The sequence below is a fragment of the Anomaloglossus baeobatrachus genome, chromosome 8 (genome assembly GCF_048569485.1).
Source record: "Anomaloglossus baeobatrachus isolate aAnoBae1 chromosome 8, aAnoBae1.hap1, whole genome shotgun sequence".
Classification (NCBI taxonomy): domain Eukaryota; kingdom Metazoa; phylum Chordata; class Amphibia; order Anura; family Aromobatidae; genus Anomaloglossus; species Anomaloglossus baeobatrachus.
Window position 1 is genome coordinate 239,378,718 of NC_134360.1, and position 23,545 is coordinate 239,402,262.

Below are 23,545 nucleotides of genomic sequence, written 5' to 3' on the forward strand. Positions count from 1 at the left end.
AACCTTCTCCGACCTGTCGACAATCCGACACCTCTTTTGAAGTTGGTAGTGTGTGGCCACCGGGCCGAAGCCCTGACAATCATTTCTGACCCGTCGGCAATCTGGTGATTTTTCTGAAGTTGGTGGTTTGTGGTCACCGGACCGGAACCCTGACAATCATCTCCAACCCATCAGCAATCTGGCACCTTTTTTGAAGTTGGTAGTTTGTGGCCACTGGACAGGAGCCCTGACAACCATCTCGCAATCTGTCACCTCTTCTGAAGTTGGTAGTTTGTGGCCACCGGACCAGAGCCCTGACAACCATCTCCAACCCGTCAGCAATCCGGCACCTCTTTTGAAGTTGGTAGTGTGTGGCCACCGGACCAAAGCCCTGACAATCATTTCTGACCCGTCGGCAATCTGGTGCTTTTTCCGAAGTCGGTGGTTTGTGGTCACCGGACCGGAGCCCTGACAACCATCTCAAACCCTTCAGCAATCCGGCGCCTCTTTTGAAGTTGGTAGTTTGTGGCCATTGGACAGGAGCCCTGACAACCATCTCGCAATCTGTCACCTCTTCTGAAGTTGGTAGTTTGTGGCTCCGGACCAAAGCCCTGACAACCATCTCTGACCCATCAGCAATCCGACACCTCTTCTGAAGTTGGTAGTTTGTAGCCTCTAGACCAAAGCCCTGACAACCATTTCCAACCCATCGGTAATCCAGCGCCTTTTCTGAAGTTAGTAGTTTATGAACACTGGACTGGAGCCCTGTCAACCAACTCCAACCCATCGGCAATCCGGCAGCTCTTCTGAAGTCGTTAGTTTGTGGCCACAAGACCGGAGTCCTTACAACCATCTCTGACCTGTCGGCAATCTGGCGCCTCTTCTGAAGAGAAGCTGGATTGCCGATGGGTTGCAGATGGTTTTCAGGGCTTCAGTCCGGTGCCACAAACTACCAACATTATCCATTGTGACGTCACCATAGGCCCTGTCCGTGCGTCTCCTTTTATCACCTGGTTCCCTAAATAACTCCTCCTGGTCCTGTTCTCATCAGTCTTCTTTCTTCTGGTGCTGCCATTAACCAGGTTCCTCAAATGGTACATGGGGCCCCTCTTTCACGTAAGAAAACACACGTAATATAATAGGTGGGATCCAGTCACACGTTAGGTATTGGGAGCAAAATCTCCAAAAATAAAAGAATTAAAAATAAAACCTGGACCTGGCTCAGACCCAGATAACCATCTTCTATTCTGACAAAAAGGAGACAGTTGTACTCTGTAGTGCCAAGATATGTGGAACAATGAATGTGGGAATATAGACATGCATTACATGAAAAATGTAAAAATTGAGATACTTAGCACACACAAATGGCCAACAAAAAGACGTCCTCTTGTCGCTGCTGTTGGGCTCACATAAAACTGGCCATTTTTGTATGTTATTCATAGCAGTAATGGATGTCTATATCCCCCATATCATTGTTCCACATGTCTTAGCACTGCAGAGTGGTTTCTCTTTCCCCGCCTCTCAGAGTCTATGCATGCGTCACAGCATCTCCAGAAGCACTCCTAGGGAGTGCGCAAGTGTCGCTGTCCCTCCCTTAAAGGGACAGCGCTCCACTCCCAGGAAGTGTCTCTCAACCTATCGCTGAGAGGCATTGGGTATTTAGGGCAATCTCCCTCTAGGGGAGTTGCCTGTTCAACACCATAGATTCTGTTAGTCAGTTTGTTCTTTCTAGTCAGGTGTCAGGTCACCTGTCCCGTCTGGTCCTGTCCCGTTCTGTCCTGTATCTGGTCTCATTGGGTTCCTGCCTGTCCTGTCTGTTCCTGTCCTGTCTGTTTCTGTCCTGACCTGTACCTGGTCCCAATCCGTCCTACCTGTTGGCTCCTGGGTCCAGCCTGTACTGCCCGTACCTGGTCCCAGCTCATTCAGCCTGTTGGCTCCTGGGTCCAGCCTGTACTGCCCGTACCTGGTCCCAGTCCGTCTTGCCTATTGGCTCCTGGGTCCAGCCTGTCCTGTCCCTTACCTGGTTCCCTGTAAATAATCTCACACTTGCATGATATATGGAAAACCAAGCCACTTTTTTGGATGAGAATGGGACCATTTTTTACACACGAACCCTACAAGTCACTTTGACCTGCACCTTGATTAATTACACTAACAATGCTTGGTGCTAATTGACAGGTCATATGATCTCACGGTGACAGGTCACATGCTCTCCCGGGGACAGGTCACATGCTCACATGCTCTGCCAGTGACAAGTCATATGCTCCGCCGGTGACAGGACACATGTTCTGCCGGTAAAAGGTCATATGCTCCATCGGTGACAGGTCACATGCTTTGCCGATGACAGGCCACGCGCTCTCCCGGTGAAAGGTCACATGCTCTTCCGGTAACAGGTCACATGCTCTGCCGGTGACAGGACACATGCTTTGGCGATGACAGGTCACATGCTTTGGTGATGACAGGTCACATGCTTTGGTGATGACAGGTCACATGCTTTGGCGATGACAGGTCACATGCTTTGGTGATGACAGGTCACATGCTTTGGTGATGACAGGTCACGCGCTCTCCCGGTGACCGGTCACATGCTCTTCCGGTAACAGGTCACATGCTCTGCCGGTGACAGGTCACATGCTCTCCTGGTGACAGGTCACATGCTCTCCTGGTGACAGGTCACATGCTCTCCTGGTGACAGGTCACATGCTCCGCCGGTGACAGATCACATGCTCTCCTGGTGACAGGTCACATGCTCTCCTGGTGACAGGTCACATGCTCTCCTGGTGACAGGTCACATGCTCTGCCGGTGACAGGTCACATGCTCTCCTGGTGACAGGTCACATGCTCTCCTGGTGACAGGTCACATGCTCTCCTGGTGACAGGTCACATGCTCCGCCGGTGACAGATCACATGCTCTCCTGGTGACAGGTCACATGCTCTCCTGGTGACAGTTCACATGCTCCGCCGGTGACAGGTCACATTCTCTCCTGGTGACAGGTCACATGCTCCGCTGGTGACAGGTCACATGCTCCGCTGGTGACAGTTCACATGCTCCGCCGGTGACAGGTCACATGCTCCGCTGGTGACAGTTCACATGCTCCGCCGGTGACAGGTCACATTCTCTCCTGGTGACAGGTCACATGCTCCGCCGGTGACAGATCACATGCTCTCCTGGTGACAGGTCACATGCTCCGCCGGTGACAGGTCACATTCTCTCCTGGTGACAGATCACATGCTCCGCCGGTGACAGGTCACATGCTCTCCTGGTGACAGGTCACATGCTCCGCCGGTGACAGATCACATGCTCTCCTGGTGACAGGTCACATGCTCCGCTGGTGACAGGTCACATGCTCTCCTGGTGACAGGTCACATGCTCCGCTGGTGACAGGTCACATGCTCTCCTGGTGACAGGTCACATGCTCCGCTGGTGACATGTGCCCTTTATATTCGTTGCTTCCAGACGTCGCTCTGTTATGTTTTCCATGGAGCGGAAAAAAGTTCACGTAAGGTCAATGACAAAATCTGCAACTTCTCCGGGAGATTTACTGGGTCACAAGAGAATAAAAAAGTGTCAAATTTATGACACAAGGAAGATGGAGAAGGAAATGTATCAGAATCACCTGAATCACAACAAGAGAAAGGCTGATACAGGGACGTGACTGCTTATTGTCAGCACTCTCATGGTACAATGCTTTATGAGCAGAGTTTACATCTGACAACACTCAACATGTAGAGAACTCATTCCTCACTAATGGGTAAGCTCCATGTATATGAACGCTGACCCTCCCCCACCCAACACACAGCATCACTCCGCAACAGGGGCTGAACTTACGCAACGTCCACTGGATCCACATCAACCAATCAGATTATAGCTGTTATTTTACCAATAAAAGCAGTTGTCTGATTGGATCTCCTGATTTATGGGGGTGAGCTATGTACTAAGATCCACGGACAGGGATGCCACAGGTCTAGGGTCACTCTTCACCTTAATTGTCAAGAGTCTGTCACCTCCACCTGTTACCTCTGGGGGATGTGGGATCAGGTGGTCTCAATGTTTAATTGATCGCAGGTCCTCTGTGGAATTCACTTGACTATTATCTTGTATTGCAGAGGATTTAGTTTCATTTGATGCTGAAGGTGTTAAGGACTCTTTCCTTTCTGGCTGAGATTACTCATACCCTTAATCACAGCATCAGCATCTTAATTTCACTCCCTTCTGCTATATTTACCCACTCCTGGCTTCACTCCATGCCGGTTATAGATCTTCTATACTGACCACTTTGAAGGAGCCTGTCTCTGGAGAAGCTGAGGTGTTCGTTTCAGTTGCAGCTGTGAGGCTTCCTGCTGGAGAAGCTGAGGAGTGCTATTTGTTATGTCTTTCCCCATCCATTTGTCTTACCTTTCTTGTATTGTTTTATTGCAGTGGCGAGACTAGTGTCTCATTGGCCTATAAACTACTCAGAGTGAGTTCAGAGCTAGTGAAGGCCTAGGCATGTGACAGCGCATGGGGGAAGGACCCCTCTAGGGACATTAGGGAGTGCAGGTATCAGACTCAGGTGTAAGAAAGTGACCCTGCTTGCCTCTCCCTTGCGCCAGGGCCTTCCATTGTACTTCTTCCCTGGGGTTCGCTTTGTGTTTCGCCGCTCGCCGGGTGTTCTCTCACACCTGGTGTGACATTACTCCTTTGTAATAGATCTGTTATTTGGTCACTGTATGGCGGTATTATTTCAGCACTGTCTGAAGTCATTATGTGGCACTGCTATTTAGCATTGCATAGAATATTCTTTTTGCAGCGTGTGATGGTGAAAGGTCTGTATAATATATGGAGGCGTCATCGGAGCAACACGTGGCTGTTATTTGGGGGCTTATAATTAGGCACTGTATGACATACTCATTTATGCACTTTATGACCGTACAGCATGGTGGGTGAGGGCTTAAAAGAAGGTTCCACCCTGGGCACCTCCCAAACAAAACCCGTCTGTATATTTTTGTTGTCTCCCATGACATGGAATTGGGAACGCACCAAAGAGGCAAAATCCAGGTGATTCATGTGTTAGTCTGGTTTTATACGTTCTCATGCCTTTGTATAGCGGAGGATCAGCCCATAGGACCCCGGTGACCCATATACGCCCTCCACAACTCTAATTGTTTTGGTTAAAGTAATTAACAAAAAAAAATTACCATGAGAAAAAGTACTTTGCAGTCTTCACCCCGAGTCTCCCCATAAATGGTTTTACTCTCGGTTTTATAAGACTCAGATGATGTGATTCATCAAACAAGTGTCGTGGCCGGCCCAGCGTATATGGCGGACTAATGGGAAAGAGTACACAGCGCAATAAAAACACTGCCGATGGAGCTGGGGCCAGGCACGGGAGGCGCTGCCAAAATTCAGGCGTTCCCATGCACCGCTTCATTAACTGATGGCCAGAACATGTAGCATTGTATGGGAAGCGGCCTGTATACTGGAGACGGAGCACAAGCTGAGAAACGCACTGGTGTCTGTAATAAGAGTATGGATGGATTTATTGTAAAGGGTATGACAACTTTTGCAAAAAAATATACTACAAGTGCATCTCCATAAATTGGAATATCACCAAAAAGTTAATTTATTTCAGTAATTAAATACAAAAAGGGAAACACATATATTATATAGAGACATTACACACAGAGGGATCTATTCCTATATATTATATAGAGTCATTACACACAGAGGGATCTATTCCTATATATTATATAGAGTCATTACACACAGAGTGATCTATTCCTATATATTATATAGAGTCATTACACACAGAGTGACCTATTCCTGTATATTATATAAAGTCATTACACACAGAGGGATGTATTCCTATATATTATATAGAGTCATTATACACAGAGGCATCTATTCCCATATATTATACAGTCATTACACACAGATGGATCTATTCCTATATATTATATAAAGTCATTACACACAGAGGGATCTATTACTATATATTATATAGAGTCATTACACACAGAGGAATCTATTACTGTATATTATATAGAGTCATTACACACAGAGGAATCTATTCCTATATATTATATAGAGTCATTACACACAGAGGAATCTATTACTGTATATTATATAGAGTCATTACACACAGAGGAATCTATTCCTATATATTGCATAGAGTCATTACACACAGAGGGATTTATTCCTATATATTGCATAGAGTCATTACACACAGAGGGATCTATTCCTATATATTATATAGAGTCATTACACACAGAGGGATCTATTTCACGTTTATTTCTGTTACTGTTGATGATGTAACGACTCTGTATAATATATAGGAATATATCCCTCTGTGTGTAATGACTCTATATAATATATAGTAATAGATCCCTCTGTGTGTAATGACTCTATATAATATATAGGAATAGATCCCTCTGTGTGTAATGACTCTATATAATATAGAGGAATAGATCCCTCTGTGTGTGATGACTATATAATATATAGGAATACATCCCTCTGTGTGTAATGACTCTATATAATATATAGGAATAGATCACTCTGTGTGTAATGACTCTATATTATATATAGGAATAGATACCTCTGTGTGTAATGACCCTATATAATATATAGGAATAGATCCCTTATGTGTGTAATGACTCTATATAATATACAGGAAGAGATCCCTCTGTGTGTAATGACTCTATATAATATACAGGAATAGATCCCTCTGTGTATAATGACTCTATATAATATATAGGAATAGGTCCCTCTGTGTGTAATGACTCTATATAATATATGTGTTTCCCTTTTTGTATTGAATTACTGGAATAAATTAACTATTTGATGATAGTCTAATTTATTGAGTTGCACTTGTAAATGTTACTTTTGGAACACTCTTATTTTGCAGTGCTGGGGTCCTGGATTCAGATTCCACCAAGGACAACTTGACATTTTGGATTATATCAGCAAGGAATTCATGATTTTGCAATGGTCAATGTTCTCCCGTGCAAAGTGAACCCGGCGGCTGCTGCACATTAATTCTAGGCTGCTCTATAACTAATAGTAAAGCCAGACTATAATGAGGTGATAGCAGAAGGGGGGCGCAGCCTCCACTGCAGGAGAAGGGGGAAATTAATAGAAGGGTAAAACACTTGAGGGGTGGATTCATTAACTTTAGCGTTGTCTCAAGGGAGGGCTCGCTGGAGTGTAACGCACAAAATTAATTAATTTGGTACAATATTCTCACTGGTATTCCCAGTTTGACAGAGCTGCTTCAAACTGGAAAACACCAAAAGTTGTATACTTTTGCGACTTTGTAAAGTGTTTAATGCCACTTTAATGAATTAATGAATATTTTTATACATGGGACCAATATTATAGTAGTTATATTGTTGTACATAGGGGCAGTATTATAGTAGATATATTGTACATAGTGGGCAGTATTATAGTAGTTATATTCTTATACATAGGGGCAGTATTATAGTAGTTATATTGTACATAGTGGGCAGTATTATAGTAGTTCTTGTACATAGGGGCAGTATTATAGTAGTTATATTCTTGTACATAGGGGCAGTATTATAGTAGTTATATTCTTATACATAGGGGCAGTATTATAGTAGTTATATTGTACATAGTGGGCAGTATTATAGTAGTTATATTCTTGTACATAGGGGCAGTATTATAGTAGTTATATTCTTGTACATAGGGGCAGTATTATAGTAGTTATATTCTTATACATAGGGGCAGTATTATAGTAGTTATATTGTACATAGAGGCAGTATTATAGTAGGTATATTCTTGTACATAGGAGCAGTATTATAGTAGTTATATTCTTGTATATAGGGGCAGTATTATAGTAGTTATATTCTTGTACATAGAGGCAGTATTATAGTAGTTATATTCTTGTACATAGAGGCAGTATTATAGTAGTTATATTGTTGTACATAGGAGGCAGTATTATAGTAGTTATATTTTTGTACATAGGGGCAGTATTATAGTAGTTATATTCTTGTATATAGGGGCAGTATTATAGTAGTTATATTTTTGTACATAGGGGCAGTATTATAGTAGTTATATTCTTGTATATAGGAGCAGTATTATAGTAGTTATATTCTTGTACATAGGGGCAGTATTATAATAATTATATTCTTGTACATAGTAGCAGTATTATAGTAGTTATATTCTTGTACATAGGAGCAGTATTATAGTAGTTATACTCTTGTACATAGAGGCAGTATTATAGTAGTTATACTCTTGTACATAGGGGCAGTATTATAGTAGTTATATCCTTGTACATAGGAGGCAGTGTTATAGTAGTTATACTCTTGTACATAGGGACAGTATTATAGTAGTGATATTCTTGTACATAGAGGGCAGTATTATAGTAGTTATATTCTTGTACATAGGGGAAATATTATAGTAGTTATATTCTTGTACATAGGGGCAGTATTATAGTAGTTATATTCTTGTACATAAGAGCAATATTATAGTAGTTCTATTCTTGTACATGGGGGCAGTATTATAGTAGTTATATTCTTGTACATAGGAGCAGTATTATAGTAGTTCTATTCTTGTACATATGAGCAGTATTATAGTAGTTATATTCTTGTATATAGGGGCAGTATTATAGTAGTTATACTCTTGTACATAGGGGCAGTATTATAGTAGTTATATCCTTGTACATAGGAGGCAGTGTTATAGTTGTTATACTCTTGTACATAGGGGCAGTATGATAGTAGTGATATTCTTGTACATAGAGGGCAGTATTATAGTAGTTATATTCTTGTACATAGAGGGCAGTATTATAGTAGTTATATTCTTGTACATAGGGGCAATATTATAGTAGTTATATTCATGTACATAGGGACAGTATTATAGTAGCTATATTCTTGCATTTAGGGGCAGTATTATAGTAGTTATATTCTTGTACATAGGGGCAGTATTATAGTAGTTATATTCTTGTACATAGGGGCAGTATTATAGTAGTTATAGTCTTGTACATAGGAGCAGTATTATAGTAGCTATATTCTTGTACATAGACAAAGTATTATAGTAGTTATATTCTTGTACATAGGGGCAGTATTATAGTAGTTATATTCTTGTACATAGGGGCAGTATTATAGTAGTTATATTCTTGTACATAGAGGCAGTATTATTGTAGTTATATTCTTGTACATAGGGGCAGTATTATAGTAGTTATATTCTGGTACATTGGAGAACATAATATAGTGTGCATGTGTGTGTGTGTGTGTGTATATATATATATATATATATATATATATATATATATATATATATATACTGTATATATGTAAAAAGGAGGATATATTATAGTAATTTTATTCTTCAGATATATAGTAATCTGTGATCCGTCATCCATATATTTTGCAGGATTTCAGAAATGTTGTGTCGCCTCATTAGTCACATGTAATGAAATGTGTGGCGGTTGGGTTCACGGTGATCGGTTACAGTGCGATCCCTTCACATGTGAAATAAGAGACTTTCTCTACTCACTGTGGCTCTTGTCACATTGGGGAAGGTTTGACTTTTATTCTCTAACTCCCATAGAACTAGAAAGATTTAATGTGTAGGGAGCAACGAGGAGGACAAATGGTCAAATGTCACAATAAACTTTCTTTGCTCTTGTGTCTGAACTTTTGATTGGATATACAGTTATGGCTGGAAGTGTTGGCACCCTCTAAATTGTTCCAGGAAAGGTATTGCAATTACATGTTTTGTTATACACATGTTCATTTCCTTTGTATGTATTGGAACAACACAAAAACAGAGGAAAAAGGCAAATTGGACATAATTTCACACAAACCCTCAAAATGGGTAGGATGAACTTGTTGGCTCCTTTTCAAAATTGTGGGTTTACAACTATGTTTCCACCAATGTGATGCTCATTCAAACTCACCTGTGACAAGTAACAGGTGTGGGCAATATGAAAAGCACACCTGAATCCAGATAAAAAGGGGAGAAGTTGACTCAATCTTTGCATTATGTGTCTGTGTGTGCCACACTAAACATAGAGAACAGAAAGAGGAGAAGAGAACTGTCTGAGGACTAGAGAACCAAAATATTTGAAAAATATCAAGAATCTCAAGCTCCATCTCCAGAGATCTTTATGTTCCTTTGCCCACGGTGCGCAACATAATCAAGAATTTTACAACCCATGGCGCTGTAGCTAATCTCTCTGGATGTGGACAGCTGAGAAAAATTGATGAAAGATTTCAACGTAAGATAGTCCGGATGGTGGATAAGCCCCAATCAAGTTCGAAAGAAATTCAAGCTGTCCTGCAGGCTCAGGGAGCATCAGTGTCAGCGCAAATTATCCATCATATGTGAATTAAATGAAACGATATGGAGGAGACCCAGGAGGACCCCACTGCTGACACAGAGACAGAAAAAAGCTGGTCTGCAGTTTGCCAACCTCATCTCGCCTACGGCACTCTGTGTGCTGTAGTGCCGGACAGGCACTCCATGATAACTTGATCTATATGTTGCTAGTTGACAGGTCCATAGTGCTGCAGTTACTGTGCTGTGTGCTGTAGTGCCGGACAGGCACTCCATGATAACTTGACAGAAATGTGGTGCCCCCTTGTCCTTGGCTGTTATACAGGCACCGGCATCCCCGCACTGTCCTGTACCCCTTCCCCGGTGGGGATGTTGGCTCACTCACCTGCTCAGCAGTGGCCCCTGCCACCAACTCCTGAGACTTGTGCATTCCGAACGGGCCTCCTGGGAGTTCTCTTAGGGGCGCACACGTGCGCAGACATCTTCTCTTAATGGATCAGTATGCCCTAACCCGGAAGTACCTTTCAGCCTATGGCTGAAAAGCAACTGGTATTTAAGGTATCCTCCCCTTAAGGGAGATGCCTGGGCAACGTGATCTATATGTTGCTAGTTGACAGGTCCATAGTGCTGCAGTTACTGTGCTGTGTGCTGTAGTGCTGATACTGTGTTCCAGTGCATGACATATCCGCTGCTGCTACTTCTATCAACGCCGATCGCACCTACGATACCGGCCACTTCTTCTGCATCCATCCCGAATGCAGCAACAATACCGGCCGCTGCTCCTGCATCCATCCATCCCGGCCAAACCTATGATACCAGCCACTGTTACTGTATCCATCCATCCCGGCTGCACCTACGACACCAGCCACTTCTGCTGTATCCATCCATCCCGGCCGCACCTACGACACCAGACACTTCTGCTGCATACATCTATCCCGGCCGCACCTACGATACCAGCCGCTGCTGCTGCATCCATCCTGGCCGCACCTACGATACCAGCCACTGTTACTGTATCCATCCATCCCGGCCGCACCTACGACACCAGACACTTCTGCTGCATCCATCTATCCCGGCCGCACCTACGATACCAGCCGCTGCTGCTGCATCCATCCTGGCCGCACCTACGATACCAGCTGCTGCTGCTGCATCCATCCCAGCCGCACCTACGATACCAGCTACTTCTGCTGCATCCATCCCAGCCGCACCTACGATACCAGCCACTTCTGCTACATCTATGCATCCCGGCTGCACCTACAACACCAGCCACTTCTGCTGCATTCATCCTGGCTGCACCTACAATACCAGTTGCTGCTGCTGCATTTATCTATCCCAGCTGCACCTACAATACCAGTTGCTGCTGCTGCATTTATCTATCCCGGCTGCACCTACAATACCAGTTGCTGCTGCTGCATTTATCTATCCCGGCTGCACCTACAATACCAGTTGCTGCTGCTGCATTTATCCACCCTGGCTGCACCTACAATACCAGTTGCTGCTGCTGCATTTATCTATCCCGGCTGCACCTACAATGCCAGTTGCTGCTGCTGCATTTATCCATCCTGGCTGCACCTACAATACCAGTCGCTGTTGCTGCATCCATCCCGGCCAAACCTACGACACCAGCCTCTGCTGTTGCATCTACCATCACTGTCTGTGCCCATTCCTCTGGTGTCAGCTGCTGAGGTAACGAAATCACCTGGCGCTGCCCTTGGTGGCTGCCTACCAGCATGTAAGCCTATCTCCACCATCTGTGGCTTTATCTAAGACTCGGTAGCCGTACACGTACGCTCCTCCAGGCCAAAGATTGGTGCCTTGGGCTAGTTTGTCCACTATCCCTTCGCTCAACTCGTCAAGCATCACAGTGCCCTAATCCAGCGAAAGGAAGAGGCGAAACAAAGGCAATAAACTCTTATACTCAACTCTCATCAGCTTTGTCCATGCCGGTCCCATCGCTGCTCTTCTTTGATCGGCCCCTCTTCAGTCTTCCCCTTCCTATGGGTCTTCCAGTGGGTGACACCACAGGCTGGACCCCTCAGTCATGTTATTGGCATGTGTCCCTCCCAAAATGACAGCCTGGAGCCGAGTCAGTGGCATCGTCCAATGAAACGTCCAAAGGAAGAAAACCCAAGAAGAGTCGATTGGAGGACCGGGAGGGGATCGGCAATGGTGGAAGAGGTCTCGGGAGGGACAGGAAAGAGAAGTTTTTGGTTTTTTTAATCCTTTTCGGGAAAATTCGGTATCTACTGATTTTAGTTGATGAGAAACGAATTTTGCAGATTCGCTCAACTCTAGTTACGTTGTTTCATATCTGTGCATGAAATCATTGCATGTTGTAGCACTGTCCTGCTGACATCTCCACCATGTGTGGTGGTGACATTCACTAGCTCGGCTGCACCATGTTTGAGGTCTGTTTATTCCTCCGAGGTTTTGGCTGTTCTATGGCGGCTCTGTCTCCACATACAGCCGTTATCCGCTCACACAGGGCGGGCGAGAAGTCCCCCCAGTCCCTCCAGCTGTTTATTTGACACATTTGACAGCATTCACTGACAACTTCAGAGAATAAAAATCCACACCAGAGCTGCAAAAACTAAACATAACAAAACGAGCCCCCCCCCCACCTCCTCCTCCACCACCGGACCCCATCAGGAGGAGCACTCGCAGCGTTACCCCAGCAGCACCCCTCCACCATGCACCCGCAACATCTTGATTTCATTTACTGAATTAAAAGTTCTCCTGAGACCTCCAGCAGAAATCAACAAGGGGGCAGAATCGGGAAGTTAAGAGGTCAAGTTGCTTTGCACGTGTAATGGCAAAGTTCATGTTTGCTGGAGAAAAGAAAACTCTGCCAGCCTAGAAAAACCGGATTCATGCATCTGCCAAGAGGTAAATACACAAGGAATGTTACAAACTCTGCAAATTTTAACAGCAAATTCCCCTGGAAGAAAAACAGAAGAAAAATACAAGTCCCTGAATTATATTATTCGGTAAAGCTGCTTGTTTTGTACACCAGAGCTGAAATCTCCCAGCGATTGTTAAGTTCCTCCACAAAATCATCATAGTGTTGACCTCCAAAGCCTCCAAAGCCGCGTCCTGTTGACGAAACTTCATCTCATAGCCAAACCCAACAGACTCAATCTATTCCAAATCCATGATGTGTCAGGCTCATGCTGGATCATACCAGTCAACGAAATAACATGATGGTTGACCCTTCTTCTTTTTGAGACCCACCTGCTCATTTCTGGTCCATTTGCAGTGATACTCGTTGGCTTATGCTGGAGCAGAGGTCGGAGGTGGTGACTACGTGGTCGGTAAGGAGCATGGAGAGGAGGTCACCAAGAATTAGCTGTTGAGTGTTGACCTAAGAGTGGAAGACCATTAATTCGTCAATGTGGATGAATCCTTTGCAGTAATACTTGTTCGCTTATGCTGGAGCAGAGGTCGGAGGTGGTGACTATGTGGTCGGTAAGGAGCTCGAAGAGAAGTTCACCAAGAATTAGCTGTTGACCAAATAGTGGAAGACCATTCATTCGTCAATGTGGATGAATCATTTTCAGTTATACTTGTTGGCTTATGCTGGAGCAATGGTCAGATGTGGTGACTATGTTTTCGGTAAGGAGCTCGAAGAGAAGTTCACCAAGAACTAGCTGTTGACCTAAGAGTGGAAGACCATTCATTCTCCAGTGTGGATGGTGACGATGAGGTTGGCTTTTGAGAGATCCATGTTGGCTACTGCTTGACTAGAGATGGCAAAAATGGATCATGTATAGTTGAATAATCCTGCACACCAAAAAAATGTTGAAACACGATATTAATTGGAAATTCAGCCCAAAGCATTTAGATGTAACCAACCGACGTTTCAGCATCTTACAAGCGTTTTTCAAGGTTAATCCAAAGTTCTATGGAGGCACTACATGCATTGGTTCATAGGAGGGGAAGATGAGATGAGCCTCATGGTGGTGTGGACACTGTGTACTTATGATAGCGCCTGTAGCATGAAGAGCGGGGTGATCAAACCAGTGAGCTAAAATTGATTGTTCGCCCATGTGGTTACCTTTGTGAGTCTACTGGGGCACTGAGAGCAATCGGTTTGGTTGGAGAGGTTGATATTCCTCAACCCATCACAGGTTGCAGTTGGATCTTTTTCTTAAAAGCAGTTGTCCAGGGCTTAGATATTGATGACCAGACAATGTGATAGGTAATGGGTGGTGGTCCAACACTCAGCACCCCAATCACCTTCTTCCAGTTCCTGCCCCGGTGTGCAAAGTGAACACAACTGGAGCAGCACAGCTCCATAGACTGCTTAGAATCCATTATTACAGCTCAGCTCACATTCATTTCAGTACTTGAGAATGACCACTAAGCTGTGTATGGAGCTGTTGTCATGGGTGTGTCACGGGTGACAGAGAGTCATTTGATTTCTGGCCATAGAAGGTCACAGCTTCTTATTGCTGTGCAGAATGCCCCCTGACTTTCCATTGTTCCTGCTGTCAGTATTCATTGGTATAGGTAGCTTGCCTGCTGGATTCATCTCTTTCTTTTTGGACCCAGCGGGAGCTCATCTTCCACCCAGCTGCTGATCATCAGCATTATCTTGGTGCTTAATACACCTTCCTTCCTTGGACTGGTGCTGGTGATATTTTCAGTTCATTCAAGCCTTGGTTGCATGCAAGTGGCTTGTATTCCTCTGTGTATCGTTGCTGAAAACTTTGCTGAACCTTTGTAGAAACCTGTGTCATCTGTGGATAAGTAGTTCATGCATTGTCCTCTTGTGTGTCCTCCTTGTGTCTTCTCTAGTGTTTAGTGGGGTTGAGAAAGAGCTCATCCCACCCGTTTCCTATTTAGGGTCCAGCACTAGGGATACTTAGGGTCAGGTATTTGGCTTGGTGCATAGGTGTGGAACCTATCTAGGGTGATGAGGGACCTCAGGCACCATCGTTAGGTGTGGTCAGGGGTCACTATCTACTCCTGCACTAGACTCAGGGGTCCCCTCTCTTTCCTTTCGCTGCTCTCTTGGAACTTCCCTGTACCTAGCGTGACACGTCATTGCTGGAGACCATTGGTGTAGCATTTGCCAGGGTGGGGCCCATTCTCCTGATCTCCCCCTTCCCTAGACACAGGGTTTCCCTTCCCTTCCGTAATTTGCTTGGTACTTCACCGTACCTAGCGTGACAGGTGTGCTGTCCCAGCTCCGACTATGGACTTAGCTATGGATAGATAACAAGCTAATTGAGGGGTGTGGACCCCCTGCTCCTGGGATCTTCAAACTTAAGATCTAGTCTTGCCCCAAACTTGGGGAAAATACTACAGCTGTAGAGCCACAAATTGGAACATTTTCTATAGAGGGACTTAGCACCATTGCTATGGAATAGTGTGGGGAGCGGGTTGGCGGAGATTTGGCATTCTGGTGGTGGAGCTGTGACGCCCCTGGACTATTCAGGTCCTCACAGGGTACTGCACAATCTGCCCTCCCCATGCGGTATTCAACCCCCCATGGTTCTGAGTCTCTATCCTGCAATGCTGCCTCCACCAGCATTCACAAATCCTAGATACACCCTGCACCACACCTGTCGGGCACACCGGTGGGCTGCTTAAGTTAGAATAGGGCCGCCCACCTAGGGAGTCAAGCAGGGAGGTGGGAGGTGTCAAGTCAGTTCAGTGGTAGCCCTCAAGCTGTGAGGACCTCTGAGGAAGATGGGAGTTGTAGCTCTCAGGGGAGAAGCAGACTAGGTTGCAGATGATGTTCTGGACCTAGAGGAGTCAGACCCCCGGTTGCAGAGGATTGAGGCTAGGTGTCTGGGATCCGTCAAGGAGGACGGTCAGCAGCCTGGTCCTATCACCGATCCGGGACCGAAGGCACGACAGGGTACACGGACTCTAGGTCGGGGAGAAGCATCAAGCGACCCAGAAATTAACCTGCGGAGGACAGGGCCTTTATGGACTGTTCCCACCAGCTCAGAGATCGGGGGCACTAGCGCAACGAGGGGGATAGGGCTTTCCTAGCAAGCAGCCCACTGAAATCTCAAGCGTGAGCCCCTGAGAGCAGGCTCCTTCACTTAGCCACAGTGGGGAGCGGGGCCCGGACAGCTCCAAGCTACCGGGGCCACAACGGACAATCTAAAACTTTGTGCCAGGAGGCAGGATCACAGCACTGTAGGGGACGGAACCCGGACGAACTCCCCTCGAGAGGGAGCAGCGTTCAGAGACTTGGTTTACCTTGTCAGCGCCTGCTTCTTCATTGCTGAGTGAGTACCCGACTGACCCCTGCACTGCGTCCCCGCATCACCAACCAGAGTCCTGGGGCCTACCCCTACCCGTGGAGGGCAACGTCATCTGGCTGCCCCACTCCATCACCCCGGGTACTCCCAACAGCAGCGGCGTTACTCCCAAATACCGTACACCACGAGTGGCGTCACGAACTATACCAAATCCCCTGTAAATACACACTTTACATTTGAGTGTGGCCCTAAACCACCGGATCCGGAGACCCTCGAGCCACGAACGATCACTACCCCTGCATTCGAGCGGTTCGATCCGCTGCTTGAGCGGCACAGAGCTACACGTCATGCCTGGCATGAGCTTTCCTTGGGTGCAGAAGAGTCCAAAGGTCGCATCAGCTCGATGGTTGACGTAGCAGCAATTATTGCAGAATGCTTCTTTCCTATGTGGACCTTATAGACGGCCGATTTGCAGAATAAATATCCTTCTTACCCTCGGCTTCAGTTCTTTAATGTAGCGTCAGCCTCCTAATAGTTTGTGCCCGGCCTCATTACTCCTGACACTGCTGCAGGTTCCATGTCCGCGCAGTTCTGAGCCATTAACTATCATTTTGTTCAATCGTCGATGCCGCCGACCGGGGCGAGAGCGTCCCAAGACGTCACAATGAGACCTTTCAGGGGGTTTCTTTAATGTGTAAAATGGAAACGTGATCTGTGTTAATCACTGAATGAAATCTGCAGCCAATATTCAGCCGGTCCTCCAGGCTGACCTTGTGGTGAACTGAATCCGGGCAATTAGGGGGCTGTCAGAGGTAACGGGGAGTCGGGACCACCACTCACAAAACAGGCGTAATATTGAGAAAATGCAAACTGACACCCAAAGTGCAACCTCGTGCGGCTCCTGAAGAGTTCAGCAGAATATGCTTCTAGGTTTTTGTTTTTTTTAGTTTTCTATGTGATTCAGTAAAAAAATCCCAATAAATATCAGCACTTTTTAGTCCTATTTTTATTAGGCTTGAATGATAAGTATTTGTAGGGGAAGGCGGAGAGACCCACACAGTAGAGGTGTAAAGGGGTAATGTCCTCCAAAAGTGGCTAAAGTGACCACCTGTCACATTGCGTTTTGCTAAAAACTTGCTGATTGTCATGGCGGCATCAGACGCTGTTCACACTACACTTTCTGACCCTCCACTCTATGGTTTTCTGGTGTTTCTGAGTTACACAGACAGGCTCAGGTGTCGACCAGCTGTGTCCTCATTAATGATCAGGCTAGCAAGAGATAACCCCTGCGAGCCTGCTGATTATCTCCGGGATCACATGTTATTACAAACCGATCGCATCTACTCCCAGCATTTTTAAGATGGTGGAATCTGTCTTTCCATGCTGACTATAGTTTATTGGTGTTGGTCTGTGTGCTGTTGTGTCCCAGTCCTGCTGGTGGTTATAGTGCGTGGTGCTTAGAGTGTTGTGGAGTTCTCCCATTGTTTCCTCCCTGCTCTTATTTTCCTCCATACTTCTTATTGCCTTATACGTCTGTGTGATCGTGCTGTGAGATAGAGTTTTGGTGTCCCCTGTTTGTCTATGTTGATTTTATGACACCCCTATCCCGGCACTCCCCTTGGGTAGGAGGAGAGGGTATAAGATCAGGGCTCTTCAGGAGCAGGGTCAGGAAGGCGGCTCAGACATCCTCATCTTTAGTGGTAACTCTGAGAAAAGGGATAGCTAGGTCCCTCCTATTCTGAATAAGGAGAACATGGGTAGACATGGGCTCCTAGACTGGCCCTCAAGCTAGTGGGGTCCTAGATATCACTTATCTTAGAGTTACTGTGGAAGGTGAGAATGTCTGATCTTCCCTCCTGGCCCTGCTCCTGACCAGCCCTGATCTTATACCACCCTCCCCCAAAACCAGGAGAGGGTGGGGCAAGAGTGTGATAACACCAAGAGAGATAGACAAACGGGAAATCAAAACTATATCTACCAGCACACTCACACAAAGGTATAAGACAATAAGAGGTAAGGAGGAAAATAAGATCAGGAAGGAAACTAGACAATGGGTTTCTCAACAACAACACAAAATGCAAAGCAACACTGGGACACAACAACACAGCATTAGACTATAGTCGGCATGGGAAGTATAAGACAATAAGAGGTAAGGAGAAAATAAGAGCAGGGAGGAAGCAACAAGACGACGGGAGAACTCCACAACAACACAAATCCCAAAGTAACACAATCACCAGCAGGACTGGGACACAAAAATTCACAGACCAACACAGCAATAAACTATAGTCGGCATGGAAAGACATAGTCCACCATCTTAAAAAGGCGGGGAGTAAATGTGATAGATTTCCAACAACATGTGATCCCAGAGGTAACCAGCAGGCTAGCAGAGTTTAACTCTTACTAGCCTGACCAATAATGATCTTACAGCTGGTGGATAACTGAGCCTGCCTGTGTAACTCAGAAACACCAAGGAAACCATAGTGTAGCGTGTCAGAATCTGCAGTGTGAACAGTGTCTGATGCCGCCATGACACTCGATGAGTTTTGAGCCAAACTCAATGTGACAACTGCAGTAACCAAAGAGGAATCACGAGACCTCGAGAGAGCCTGAACGGTTTCCCCATAATGCCTTGAAACTTACATCATATGGTATAAAATATGGTATAGACAATTAGAAGGGACTATAGTAGCCTGTATAAAAGCTGACGCAGGGAATGCAGCAGCCACTTTTTTGTGAATCTGAAGAGTGGGATGACGTCACAGGTCACAGTTGAGCAATACGGATTTAAAAGCTAAAGACACTTTTTGCATAATAAAGTTAAATAAAATTAATTTAAAATGAAATAAAAAAAAAGTTAAAATAAAATTAATACAAATTTCTGCATTTCGTTTTTAAGAATATTTTCTTTTTTGGGCCATTGATTTTTTTTGGGGGGGGGGGCATTAAAAATTGGTTCCTTGCAGTATTCACTGTGGAAATTATCTTGATTTTAAAAGGACAATTAAACATTAGATCTGGTTGTTGGGTTTATATCACAGGAATGTAACAATTTCATAACTTTCAGGAATAAGAAGCACATTCTGCGGAGGCTCAGCCCAGGAGACCCAGCAATTAGGATGTTAACAATAAGGGAAAAGAAAATCTCATGGATTACTGATGTCATATCTTTGGGAACACAACCTTCAAAGCGCAACTCACAAATTTCAATTTCTTTAGGGAAATACATGGAATTCCAGGGCTATTAATTCCAACTATTAATTGTTACTCAGCCGTAGAAGGTCAGAAGCAGTTTCCCTCGTTACACGCTCTGATCTGGATCATTATCATATGTAAGCCACAGAAAAAACAAATCCCTAATTACTTTCTAAAGCAAAACATTACAGGATGACTGAACACTGCCTTTAATACTGTAAGACCCCAAGTTATTGCCCACAATACAATTTTGTCCAAACTTTACGTAAAAATCCCCAATAAAAGAATATAACCATTATAATACTGCCCCTATGTACAAGAATATAACTACTATAATACTGCTCCTATGTACAAGAATATATCTACTATAATACTGCCCCCTATGTACAAGAATATAACTACTATAATACTGCTCCTATGTACAAGAATATAACTTCTATAATACTGCCCCCTATGTACAAGAATATAACTACTATAATACTGCTCCTATGTACAAGAATATATCTACTATAATACTGCCCCCTATGTACAAGAATATAACTACTATAATACTGCTCCTATGTACAAGAATATAACTTCTATAATACTGCCCCCTATGTACAAGAATATAACTTCTATAATACTGCCCCCTATATACAAGAATATAACTACTATAATACTGCCCCTATGTACAAGAATATAACTACTATAATACTGCCCCTATCTACAAGAATATAACTACTATAATACTGCTCCTATGTACAAGAATATATCTACTATAATACTGTCCCTATATATAAGAAAATAACTACTATAATACTGCCCCCTATGTACAAGAATATAACTACTATAATATTGCCCCCTATGTACAAGACCATAACTACTATAATACTGCTCCTATGTACAAGAATATAACTACTATAATATTGCCCCCTATGTACAAGAATATAACTACTATAATACTGCCCCTATGTACAAGAATATACCTACTATAATACTGCCCCTATGTACAAGAATATAACTACTATAATACTGCTCTTATGTACAAGAATATATCTACTATAATACTGTCCCTATATATAAGAAAATAACTACTATAATACTGCCCCCTATGTATAAGAATATAACTACTATAATATTGCCCCCTATGTACAAGAATATAACTACAATAATACTGCCCCTATGTACAAGACCACAACTACTATAATACTGCTCCTATGTACAAGAATATAACTACTATAATATTGTCCCCTATATACAAGACCATAACTACTATAATACTGCCCCTATGTACAAGAATATATCTACTATAATACTGCTCCTATGTACAAGAATATAACTATAATAATATTGGCTCCTATGTACAAGAATATAACTACTATAATACTGCTCCTATGTACAAGAATATAACTACTATAATACTGCCCCTATGTACAAGAATATAACTACTATAATACTGCCCCTATGTAAAAGAATATAACTACTATAATACTGCCCCTATGTACAAGAATATAACTACTATAATACTGCTCCTATGTACAAGAATATATCTACTATAATACTGTCCCTATATATAAGAAAATAACTACTATAATACTGCCCCTATGTACAAGAATATAACTACTATAATATTGTCCCCTATGTACAAGACCATAACTACTATAATACTGCCCCTATGTACAAGAATATATCTACTATAATACTGCTCCTATGTACAAGAATATACCGTAACTACTAAAATACTGCTCCTATGTACAAGAATATAACTATAATAATACTGCCTCCTATGTACAAGAATATAACTACTATAATACTGCTCCTATGTACAAGAATATAACTACTATAATACTGCCCCTATGCACAAGAATATAACTACTATAATACTGCCCCTATGTAAAAGAATATAACTACTATAATACTGCCCCTATGTACAAGAATATAACTACTATAATACTGCTCCTATGTACAAGAATATATCTACTATAATACTGTCCCTATATATAAGAAAATAACTACTATAATACTGCCCCCTATGTACAAGAATATAACTACTATAATATTGCCCCTATGTACAAGACCACAACTACTATAATACTGCTCCTATGTACAAGAATATAACTACTATAATATTGTCCCCTATGTACAAGACCATAACTACTATAATACTGCCCCTATGTACAAGAATATATCTACTATAATACTGCCCCTATGTACAAGAATATAACTATAATAATACTGCCTCCTATGTACAAGAATATAACTACTATAATACTGCCCCTATGTACAAGAATATATCTACTATAATACTGCTCCTAAGTACAAGAATATAACTACTATAATACAGCCCCTATGTACAAGAACATACCGTAACTACTATAATACTGCTCTTATGTACAAGAATATAACTACTATAATACTGCCCCCTATGTACAAGAATATAACTACTATAATATTGCCCCCTATGTACAAGACCATAACTACTATAATACTGCTCCTATGTACAAGAATATAATTACTATAATACTGCTCCTATGTACAAGAATATAACTTCTATAATACTGCTCCGATGTACAAGAATATAACTACTATAATACTGCTCCTATGTACAAGAATATAACTACTATAATACTGCTCCTATGTACAAAAATATAACTACTATAATACTGCTCCTATGTACAAGAATATAGCTACTATAATACTGCTCCTATGTACAAGAATATAACTACTATAATACTGCTCCTATGTACAAGAATATAACTACTATAATACTGCTCCTATGTAGAAAAATATAACTACTATAATACTGCCCCCTATGTACAAGAATATAACTACTATAATACTGCCCCTATGTACAAGAATATAACTACTATAATACTGCTCCTATGTACAAGAATATAACTGTTATAATACAGTTGCTTGTGGCTGCTGGGCGGGAACCGTCTTCTGCTTTCTGACATCCATGGTGCCTCTTCTGATTTGTAGCCCCTGCACACAGTCATTGTTGGGGGTATGGTGCCTAGAATTGAGAAGAGGAGTTAGCAGGCGACTCACATGGATCTAGTCTGACAAAGACAGATTGCTGACTTTGCCGATAGACTGCGACACTGTCAGACCCAGACAGAAGAGACCCCTGTACAAGAACAATATAGGGGCCCTTTGCAGCCCAATAACTCATAATGCACAATGTCACCTGCTTTGGAGGTGTTCGGGGCCCCCTCTCCTCATGGACCCCTGGGCGGCTGCACTGGCTGCACCAATGATATGTGATCCCCTGGACTAGATCCCTGCAATCTGATTTGTTCTCCTCTAATGTCCTCCTTTTCCGTACAGACACATTGTTGCAGTGTGTGAGGCTTTGGATACAGTAATCATTGCAGTGTTTTGGATTTAGTACATGACATATTAGATTAATAATTCTTTGTTTTGTGAATACATTTTTCTAATTTTGAGGTTTATTAAATGATTTCTCATGGAATCTTAAAAAAATGATTACAAGAAGCCAAAACCTTTTTTTCCCTCTCGTCCTCTCGGTTTGTGTTGCCGCTGTGGACTGTGCATGAGAAGGTACCAGCAGAACAATAAAGCCTGGACACGACTAGCAATCTGGCTTCGGTTCTGGTCTCTGGATCTAGAAATGACTAAACATGGAGCAAAATGGGCCAGAAACCAGATGACATGACATGGGCCAATTCTTTGAAGAATGTTTTAGTAAATATGAACCCACCAACATGTGTTAGTGCCACAAAGGAGGTAGCTATACAGTTATGATCGGTGTTTCATTCTCTAATCCTAAAACTTTGGCTCAACTTCCAACTTTCAAGACCATTCAGTGTTCCATATAGGTTGTATAGATCACCTAGGCAGGTTAACAATGCAATTATTTTGGTTGTTCCGTCCATGGTCTTACAGC